The sequence below is a fragment of the Oncorhynchus keta genome, unplaced genomic scaffold (assembly GCF_023373465.1).
Source record: "Oncorhynchus keta strain PuntledgeMale-10-30-2019 unplaced genomic scaffold, Oket_V2 Un_contig_14292_pilon_pilon, whole genome shotgun sequence".
NCBI lineage: Eukaryota > Metazoa > Chordata > Actinopteri > Salmoniformes > Salmonidae > Oncorhynchus > Oncorhynchus keta.
In genome coordinates, this window is record NW_026278660.1 from 1,743 (window position 1) to 12,238 (window position 10,496).

Here is a 10,496-nt window from a genome sequence, read left to right on the forward strand (position 1 = left end):
ACACAACTTAATTTAGCGACTACTTTGGCAGTTGAAACAACATGTCATTTTCTCACTATGTGCAGATTAGACGATACGTAGTGTGGATGTTCTTTCTAATTATAAGCATCCTTCTCTGACTTGGGTTTGCTCTGGGTGACAGTTGTCAAGAAATCAACAAATAACTTGGTTTCTGGTGTTGGAGTTCCAGCCCCCAAACCAGCAGATTCCCCCTTCCAACACAGCAGATGAAAGTTTGCCTGAAAAACAGAGAGACATCTTTCTTGTGACACCAAGTCATCCCGTGAAGTCAGAGTAGCTTCTCTAAAGTGGTGATATATGGATGTTTTTCCTAAAGATGAAAGGCTCTGCAGATGGAGACTGAACGTTTGGCACCATCTAAGTACATACAGTAGCAAACCTCTAATTACTGGCTACATACAGTGCAAAGAATTTTCATACCCCTTGACTTTTTCCACATTTTGTTACGTTACAGCCTTATTCTAAAATGGATCACATTGTTTTTTTTTCTCATCAATCTACACACAATAACCCATAAAGACATAGCATAAACAGGTTTGTATAAAGATTACATTAGTACTCAGTACTTTGTTGAAGCACCTTTGGCAGCGATTAACAGCCTCGAGTCTTCTTGGGTATGACGCTACAAGCTTGGCACACCTGTATTTGGGAGTTTCTCACATTCTTTTCTGCAGATCCTCTCAAGCTCTGTCAGGTTGGATGGGGAGCGTCGCTGCACAGCTATTTTCAGGTCTCTCCATAGATGTTCGATCGGGTTCAAGTCAGGGCTCAGCATTATGGTGCCAGCACCATGCTTCACTATAGGGATGGTGTCAGGTTTCCTCCAGACGTGACGCTTGGCATTCAGGCCAAAGAGTTCAATCTTGGTTTCATCAGACCAGAGAATTGTGTCTTTAGGTGCCTTTTGACAAACTCCCAGCTGGCTGTCATGTGCCTTTTACTGAGGAGTGGCTTCCATCTGGCTACTCTACCATAAAGGCCTGATTGATGGAGTGCTGCAGAGATGGGAGAACCTTCCAGAAGGACAACCATCTCCACAGAGGAACTCTGGAACTCTGTTAGAGTGATCATCAGGTTCTTGGTCACTTCCCTGACCAAGGCCCTTCTGCCCCGATTGGTCAGTTTGTCTGGGTGGCCAGCTCTGGAAGAGTCTTGGTGGTTCCAAACTGAGTTCTTGGGTCCACTGAGTCCACTGAGTTCTTGGGGACCTTTAATGCTGCAGAAATGTTTTGGTACCCTTCCCCAGATCTGTACCTCGACACAATCCTGTCTCGGAGCTCTCTGGACAGTTCCTTCGACCTCATGGCTTGGTGTCTGCTCTGTTCGACCTAACATAGACAGGTGTGTGCCTTTCCAAATCATGTCCAATCAATTGAATTTACCACAGGTGGACTCCAATCTAGTTGTAGAAACATCTCAAGGACGATCAATGGAAACAGGATGCACCTGAGTGAATACTTAGGTAAATACGTTTTTTAATTATTTTATTTTATACATTTGCAAAACTTTTTTTTTTTACTGTTTCTCTGTCATTATTGGGTATTGTGTATAGATTTATGAGTGGGGGGATTATTTAATACATTTTAGAATAAGGCTGTAATGTAACCAAATGAAGAAAAAGGAAGGTGTCTGAATACTGTATGTTTCTATGTATGTCCTTCTGACACTGAAAGAACAGGAAGTGAATAATTAACACTTGTTTTCTGTGTTTTTTATTTAGCCTTTGTGTTACTCTCAGTTTTTTCTTTTGGCAAATATGTCTGTGGTTTGTTTGGCAAACTGATGATTTACATCATCTTATTTTGAGTTTGGACTTGTACCCACCAGTGGAGGCGGTCAGAGAGGGGACATAGTCGGCCCAGAAGGAGCACTGGGCCCTGCGGAGGCCCCTGTGGTTGCTGAGGCCTGGCTCCACCTCCATATAGCTGTCCCCCTCAGGGTGAGACTGGAAGGCATGCCAGAGGGGCAGCGCGCCTCGCTGAAGGCCACGCGGGACACACTGTGAGCCTGGTTGGGATTTCTGTTCACAAGGAGAAGACGTACAGTAAGAGACGTGATGTTCCCACGACTGTAAGTCACTTTGGAAGAAAGTGTCTGCTAAATGACACGACTGTAAGTCACTTTGGAAGAAAGTGTCTGCTAAATGACACAACTGTAAGTCACTTTGGAAGAAAGTGTCTGCTAAATGACACGACTGTAAGTCACTTTGGAAGAAAGTGTCTGCTAAATGACACGACTGTAAGTAACTTTGGAAGAAAGTGTCTGCTAAATGACACGACTGTAATCACTTTGGAAAAAAAGTGTCTGCTAAATGACAGATATGATATATTCTGATGCCACAACATAAGGCACTATTCTCCAGTCATGCAGATTGGTTTAGATGTACCAAACAAGACAAAATAAACTAATTGATTTAGATTGAAAAGGCAATACTATAAAGTATGGTTGGTGTTTATTTAAAGAAATGTATGTTTAACATGTTTTTTTTTTTTACCCGGACTTGATGAAGTTGGCCATGTAGGTCATCATCTGTAGGGAGAGGCGTCTCTCTGTGTTGGTGAACAGGTCGTAGGTCAGGGGGCTGTGGGGGAGGCCAAAGGCATAGTGGACATCCAGGGGTACTGACAGGTCAGCACTGAAATGAAAACAAATCACACACAAATAAACACTACATCATCATGCCACTTCCCTAGCAACACAGCAAAACAAAATAAATAATACATCATCATGCCACTTCCCTAGCAACACAGCAAAACAAAATAAATAATACATCATCATGCCACTTCCCTAGCAACACAGCAAAACAAAATAAATAATACATCATCATGCCACTTCCCTAGCAACACAGCAAAACAAAATAAATAATACATCATCATGCCACTTCCCTAGCAACACAGCAAAACAAAATAAATAATACATCATCTTGCCACTTCCCTAGCAACACAGCAAAACAAAACAATTAAATAATAGATTATCATGCCACTTCCATAGCAACACAGCAAAACAAATTTAATAGTATTTCTGGACACAACGAGGTAGTCCGAGTTACACGCAAAACTACTTGATTAGAAGTCAATGGTCTGGAGGCCTGACCTGACCTGGCTGCCTAGTCCTCCTCAAACCCAGTGATTACCTGGTCTGGGCGGTGTCCTCAGGCAGGTGGTACATGAACACATTGGATCTAGTGTTAGCTGCCCAGAAGTTGGCCATCTTTATGGTGGGACACACAATGAAGAGATCTCTGCACAGAGAGACAGATACAGAGAGACATTGTTGAGAAATGTAAACACTTCACATCATCGTTTCCCCTTTTCTTTGTGGACAGAGACAGAGAAAGGAGAAAGCAAGGTGTATCTATTCTGTACATGACAGGACAGCAGTTCACTGACAATCACTCACACAGTGTTGTCTAACAAACCAAACATTTACATGTGTGACTGAGGGCCGTGAGTGTGTATGTTTGTGTCTAGAGAAGAGATGGTCTGTCTGGCTGCCACAATGCCAGGCTAGTTAACTAAGACTAGGTTCCAAATGGCACCCTATTCCCTATAGTGCACTACTTTTGACCTGTGCCTAGGGGTTGTGCACTATGCAGGAATAGGGTGCCATTTGGGACACAGACAGTGTGTTACAGCAGGGCAGGTATTTACTGAGTGAGGACCACCCCTGTTGCAGCCAAAATATACTGATGTATCTGGATAAACAAGCAGTGGCCCTTTCTGCCTTTATATTACAGGCGTTTTAAACTCTGGAGAATGTCTAGTATAACTCCTAGCATAGTGATCGTTTCAGGTCAGGACTCTTACTGAAATACATGTAGACATGGTCTTATTGTGGATGTGAGATATGCTGCTGTTTGTCTTCAAGGCATCGGTCGGTTGCTATCCTCAGCTAACCTCAGGTCCATGGGTGTGTTGTGTGGGTCAGCCTCAGCCCTGTTCCCTGCTATATTTGACACTAGTTATTATGTGGGCGAAGTCCAGTGTAGTAGACGCTGAAGAGCAGAGAGGCAGCAGCCACCGTACATATCACTACCGAAGCCTGGATCAAGGGCATTAGAAGAATATCTCTGTCAATAATGGAGATATACAGTATAAAGAATATCTCTGAAGAGCAGAGGCAGCAGCCACCGTACATATCACTACCGAAGCCTGGATCAAGGGCATTAGAAGAATATCTCTGAAGAGCAGAGGCAGCAGCCACCGTACTTTATATCACTACCGTAGCCTGGATCAAGGGCATTAGAAGAATATCTCTGAAGAGCAGAGGCAGCAGCCAGTACATATCACTACCGAAGCCTGGATCAAGGGCATTAGAAGAATATCTCTGAAGAGCAGAGGCAGCAGCCACCGTACATATCACTACCGTAGCCTGGATCAAGGGCATTAGAAGAATATCTCTGAAGAGCAGAGGCAGCAGCCACCGCTACATATCACTACCGTAGCCTGGATCAAGGGCATTAGAAGAATATCTCTGAAGAGCAGAGGCAGCAGCCACCGTACATATCACTACCGTAGCCTGGATCAAGGGCATTAGAAGAATATCTCTGAAGACCAGAGGCAGCAGCCACCGTACATATCACTACCGTATCCTGGATCAAGGGCATTAGAAGAATATCTCTGAAGAGCAGAGGCAGCAGCCACCGTACATATCACTACCGTAGCCTGGATCAAGGGCATTAGAAGAATATCTCTGTCAATACTGGAGAAATATGCAGAACATCTCTGTCAATACTGTATGCAGAGCAGTATGCAGAACATCTCTGTCAATACTGTATACAGAACATGTCTGTCAATACTGCGGATATACAGTATACAGAACATCTCTGTCAATACAGTATACAGAACATCTCTGTCAATACTGCAGATATACAGTACACAGAACATGTCTGTCAATACTGCAGAACTACAGAGACATACAGAATCCATTGCATATAAGATGACAGAAATAATGATTGATCTTGAGTGAATCTGGGACCGTATTCATGAGCTGATCTACACTGAACAGAAATATAAAGGCAACATGTAAAGTGTTGGTCCCATGTTTCATGAGCTGAAATTCAAAATCGTAGCAAATTATCCAAATGCACAAAAAGCGTATTTCTCTCAAATTTAGCGCACAAAATGCTTACATCCCTGTTAGTGAGCATTTCTTCATTGCCGATATAATCCATCCACTTGACAGGTGTGGCATATCAAGAAGCTGATTAAACAGTATGATCATTGCACAGGTGCACCTTGTGCCATGGACAATAAAAGGCCACTTTAAAATGTGCAGTTTTGTCACACAACACAATGTCGCAGATGTCTCAAGTTGTCAGGGTGAGTACAATTGGCATGCAGATTGCAGGAATGTCCAGGAGAGCTGCTGCCAGAGAACTGAATGTTCATTTCGCTACCATAAGCCACCTCCAATGTAAGTTTTAGAGAATTTATTTCAATTGACTGATTTCCTTATATGAACTGTAACTCAGTAAAATCTTTGAAATTGTTGCATGTTGCACATATATTTTTGTTCAGTATAGAATCAGATTCCATCTATCAATTCATTTTATAACCCAAAAGGCAAAACTGGTCCGAGAACAGGATTCCTCCACTTTATGAATATGGGCCCTGACATATACTGTTTTCTTATGGCATATTTCTGGTGAAAAGCTCGGTCTGGGACACGTTAAATGGCCGAACCACGGCACTAGTAGTTCTATTTCTGAATTGTTACATTATTTTATTTTCTAAACACGCTGCTTCTAACACCCTCAGTAAAACAGTTCACACAGTCCTTCTAAATCCTCAGGTTATTTCAGTCTTCAGTCGGCTGGCTGTTTCCTTCCTCAACACCACAAGTGAAACGCACTCTGTTCCAGATCTTCATAGTTGTGTCCCAAATGGCACCCTATTCCCTTTATAGTGCACTACTTTTGAACAGGAGTCACAGGGCTCCCGTCTAAAGTAGTCCACTATATAGGGAATAGGGTGTCATTTGATTTAGATGCACTATTGTAAGTGGCTGTTCCACTGGATGTCATAAGGTGTATGCACCAATTTGTAAGTCGCTCTGGATAAGAGCGTCTGCTAAATGACTTAAATGTAAATGATTTGGAATGTACGCTCTCTTCCAGTTTGTCAATCACATTAAAGCAACATATAACAGTGTAAAGAGATCAATAGTCTGGCTATGGGTTTCCACTCACGCTGCACTGCATAGAACTCACTGCGTAGAATTCACTGCTGACCTCCAGAAAGTATTCACTGCTTAGAACTCACGGCATAAAACTCACGGCATAAAACTCACGGCATAAAACTCACGGCATAAAACTCACGGCATAAAACTCACGGCATAAAACTCACGGCATAAAACTCACTGTATAGAACTCACTGTATAGAACTCACTGTATAGAACTCATTGAACAGAACTCACTGTATAGAACTCATTGAACAGAACTCATTGAACAGAACTCATTGAACAGAACTCATTGAACAGAACTCATAGAACAGAACTCATTGAACAGAACTCATTGAACAGAACTCATTGAACAGAACTCACTGTATAGAACTCATTGAACAGAACTCACTGTATAGAACTCATTGAACAGAACTCATTGAACAGAACTCATAGAACAGAACTCATTGAACAGAACTCATCGCTCTTGAACGTGAAGAGAATTCCTGGAAAAGGTCAAATAAACAAAGTGAACTGAACTAATAACTGAACACACAGAACTGAACAGAGAATGGTATCTTGTGACGTGATTATTATGGGTTGTGCTTCTCCATACAGGAACTGTATAGTCAAACGGCTACCCAGACTATTACCATTGACCCCCCCCCCCTCTCATTAAACCGCTGCTACTCTCTGTTGTCATCTATGCATAGTCACTTTAATTACTCTACCTACATGTACATATTACCTCAACTAATCAGTACTACCTGTATATAGACTCACTATTGTTATCTATACATAGTCACTTTAATTACTCTACCTACATGTACATATTACCTCAACTAATCCGTATATAGACTCACTATTGTTATCTATGCATAGTCACTTTAATTACTCTACATGTACATATTACCTCAACTAATCAGTACCCCCCTGTATATAGACTCACTATTGTTATCTATGCATAGTCACTTTAATTACTCTACCTACATGTACATATTACCTCAACTAATCAGTACTACCTGTATATAGACTCACTATTGTTATCTATACATAGTCACTTTAATTACTCTACCTACATGTACATATTACCTCAACTAATCAGTACTAACTGTATATAGACTCACTATTGTTATCTATACATAGTCACTTTAATTACTCTACCTACATGTACATATTACCTCAACTAATCAGTACCCCCTGTATATAGACTCACTATTGTTATCTATACATAGTCACTTTAATTACTCTACCTACATGTACATATTACCTCAACTAATCAGTACTGTATATAGACTCACTATTGTTATCTATCATAGTCACTTTAATTACTCTAGCTACATGTACATATTACCTCAACTAATCAGTACTAACTGTATATAGACTCACTATTGTTATCTATGCATAGTCACTTTAATTACTCTACCTACATGTACATATTACCTCAACACCTGTTGTATTGGGCGCATGTGACTAATACAATTTCATTTGATATTTATACACTGAATTCAATGAATAAGAGTAAGGTATTCCGGAACTACATGAATACCGTACACAGTAGTGTGCTTAGCACATTTCTCACCTGGTTGCACTGTTAAGAGCCTGAGAGAAGAGGTTGTAGCCAGCTGGAGAGGGAGAGTGCTGCATGGAGTAGAACCAGGTGGCTGCAGCCTTGACAAAAGCATTGGCATCGTCTCCACCCAGAGAGTTGGACAGGGCTTCGTAGAATGCTGTTTTACTGTCAGCTCGCCCCTGGAGCTCCTCAAAGTTCTGTCGCCAGACATTCGGGGGGAAAAGTAGACGTTGGTGATATGAAACGCGGCTGAATAGAGTAATACGACTCAATACTAATACGATGTGAATGAGGACAAACCGCTAACATACGAGTCACCTGCTGAGTTGAACTAGGAGTCTACACATTAGAATATGTCCTACACTGTATGAAAAACAAAGAGCCATATTCCTCAATTCCATCCTGCATGGGGAAAGCTTAATAAGCAGGTACACCTAAATAGACGGACAACACTAAAGGTGAATGTTCTCACCATAGAAACACAAAGAACGTCTTTGAATTATAGGATCTCCGGTTCTCACCTTGATCCTCTTGGCCCTGCTGATGAGTCCATCCTCTGCGGAGGAGCCCAGCAGGAGGTCAGCTCTGTGGAAGCCTGCATTCATCAGGGCCATGGAGGGTTTCCCTGGACAGAGACCCCATCCACCACTGGACCCCAAGCCTGCAGGGGCCCACTGACTGACAGCAACTGAAACAGATAACATAAAATAAGACAGGGGGAAAAAAGTATGTTTGAGTCCCAAATAGCACTCTACTGCCTTTATAGTGAGAGCCCTATAGAGCCCTATGGGCCTTGGACAAAAGAAGTGCACTAAACAGGGAATTGGGTGCCATTTGGGATACATACAGCCTATGATACATCTGGGACTATAAGGCTTCCTTCCTTAGTCTGTGACTATAAGACCAACAGTACCTTAGTCTGGGTCTACAAGGTCAACATTACCTCAGTCTGGGTCTACAAGGTCAACAGTACCTCAGTCTGGGTCTATAAGACCAACAGTACCTCAGTCTGGGTCTACAAGGTCAACATTACCTCAGTCTGGGTCTACAAGGTCAACATTACCTCAGTCTGGGTCTACAAGGTCAACAGTACTTCAGTCTGGGTCTACAAGGTCAACAGTACTTCAGTCTGGGTCTACAAGGTCAACAGTACCTCAGTCTGGGTCTATAAGGTCAACAGTACCTCAGTCTGGATCTATAAGGTCAACAGTACCTCAGTCTGGGTCTACAATGTCAACATTACCTCAGTCTGGGTCTATAAGGTCAACAGTACCTCAGTCTGGGTCTATAAGGTCAACAGTACCTCAGTCTGGGTCTATAAGGTCAACAGTACCTCAGTCTGGGTCTATAAGGTCAACAGTATCTCAGTCTGGGTCTATAAGGCCAACAGTACCTTAGTCTGGGTCTATAAGGCCAACAGTACCTTAGTCTGGGTCTATAAGGCCAACAGTACCTTAGTCTGGGTCTATAAGGCCAACAGTACCTTAGTCTGGGTCTATAAGGCCAACAGTACCTTGGTCTGGGCAGCGTTGAGGTCCTGTGCTGGAGCTGCTCTCAGGCAGGAGCCCAGCTGTTCTGGGTCAGAGGAGGGGGACAGCCCAGCTCCCGGGCCAGAGCCTCAGCCTGCCCCTGGGCTTTGGATCCACTCAGCACTGAGGCAGGGGAGAACACAGAACCACCCTGGGGGAGAGAGAGAGGAGGGACAGAGTCAGAGAACCACTCAGCACTGAGGCAGGGGAGAACACAGAACCACCCTGGGGAGAGAGAGAGAGGAGGGACAGAGTCAGAGAACCACTCAGCACTGAGGCAGGGGAGAACACAGAACCACCCTGGGGAGAGAGAGAGGGGAGGGACAGAGTCATTGAACCACTCAGCACTGAGGCAGGGGAGAACACAGAACCACCCTGGGGAGAGAGAGAGGAGGGAATTATTATTATTTATAGCTAAGCATTATTAGCTCCAAAATGGAATTACTTTTAATGTTAGACATACTACAAATCAATTGGTTGCACACATCTTTCAAGTGTTTATTTGAATGCTGTCTGGTCATCTATTAGCTTTAGCACTGTGGTGATTAGTCTCATCTATTAGCTACAGCACTGTGGTGATTAGTCTGTCATATATTGGCTACAGCACTGTGATGATTAGTCTGTCATATATTGGCTACAGCACTGTGATGATTGTCTCCTCTATTGGCTACAGCACTGTGGTGATTAGTCTGTCATCTATTGGCTACAGCACTGTGGTGATTAGTCTGTCATCTATTGGCTACAGCACTGTGGTGATTAGTCTGTCTTCTATTGGCTACAGCACTGTAGTGATTAGTCTCATCTATTGGCTACAGCACTGTGGTGATTAGTCTCCTCTATTGGCTACAGCACTGTAGTGATTAGTCTCCTCTATTGGCTACAGCACTGTAGTGATTAGTCTCCTCTATTGGCTACAGCACTGTGGTGATTAGTCTCCTCTATTGGCTACAGCACTGTGGTGATTAGTCTCCTCTATTGGCTACAGCACTGTGGTGATTAGTCTCCTCTATTGGCTACAGCACTGTGGTGATTAGTCTCCTCTATTGGCTACAGCATTGTAGTGATTAGTCTCCTCTATTGGCTACAGCACTGTGGTGATTAGTCTCCTCTATTGGCTACAGCACTGTGGTGATTAGTCTCATCTATTGGCTACAGCACTGTGGTGATTAGTCTCCTCTATTGGCTACAGCACTGTGGTGATTAGTCTCCTCTAT

The 10,496-nt window shown here is 43.0% G+C and overlaps 1 pseudogene; it reads right to left on the minus strand.

Moving 5' to 3' along the window:
* Nucleotides 1-204: 204 nt before the first annotated feature.
* The window catches only part of LOC127918475 (thyroglobulin-like), a 28,501-nt pseudogene continuing 18,209 nt past the window's right edge, over nucleotides 205-10,496 (minus strand).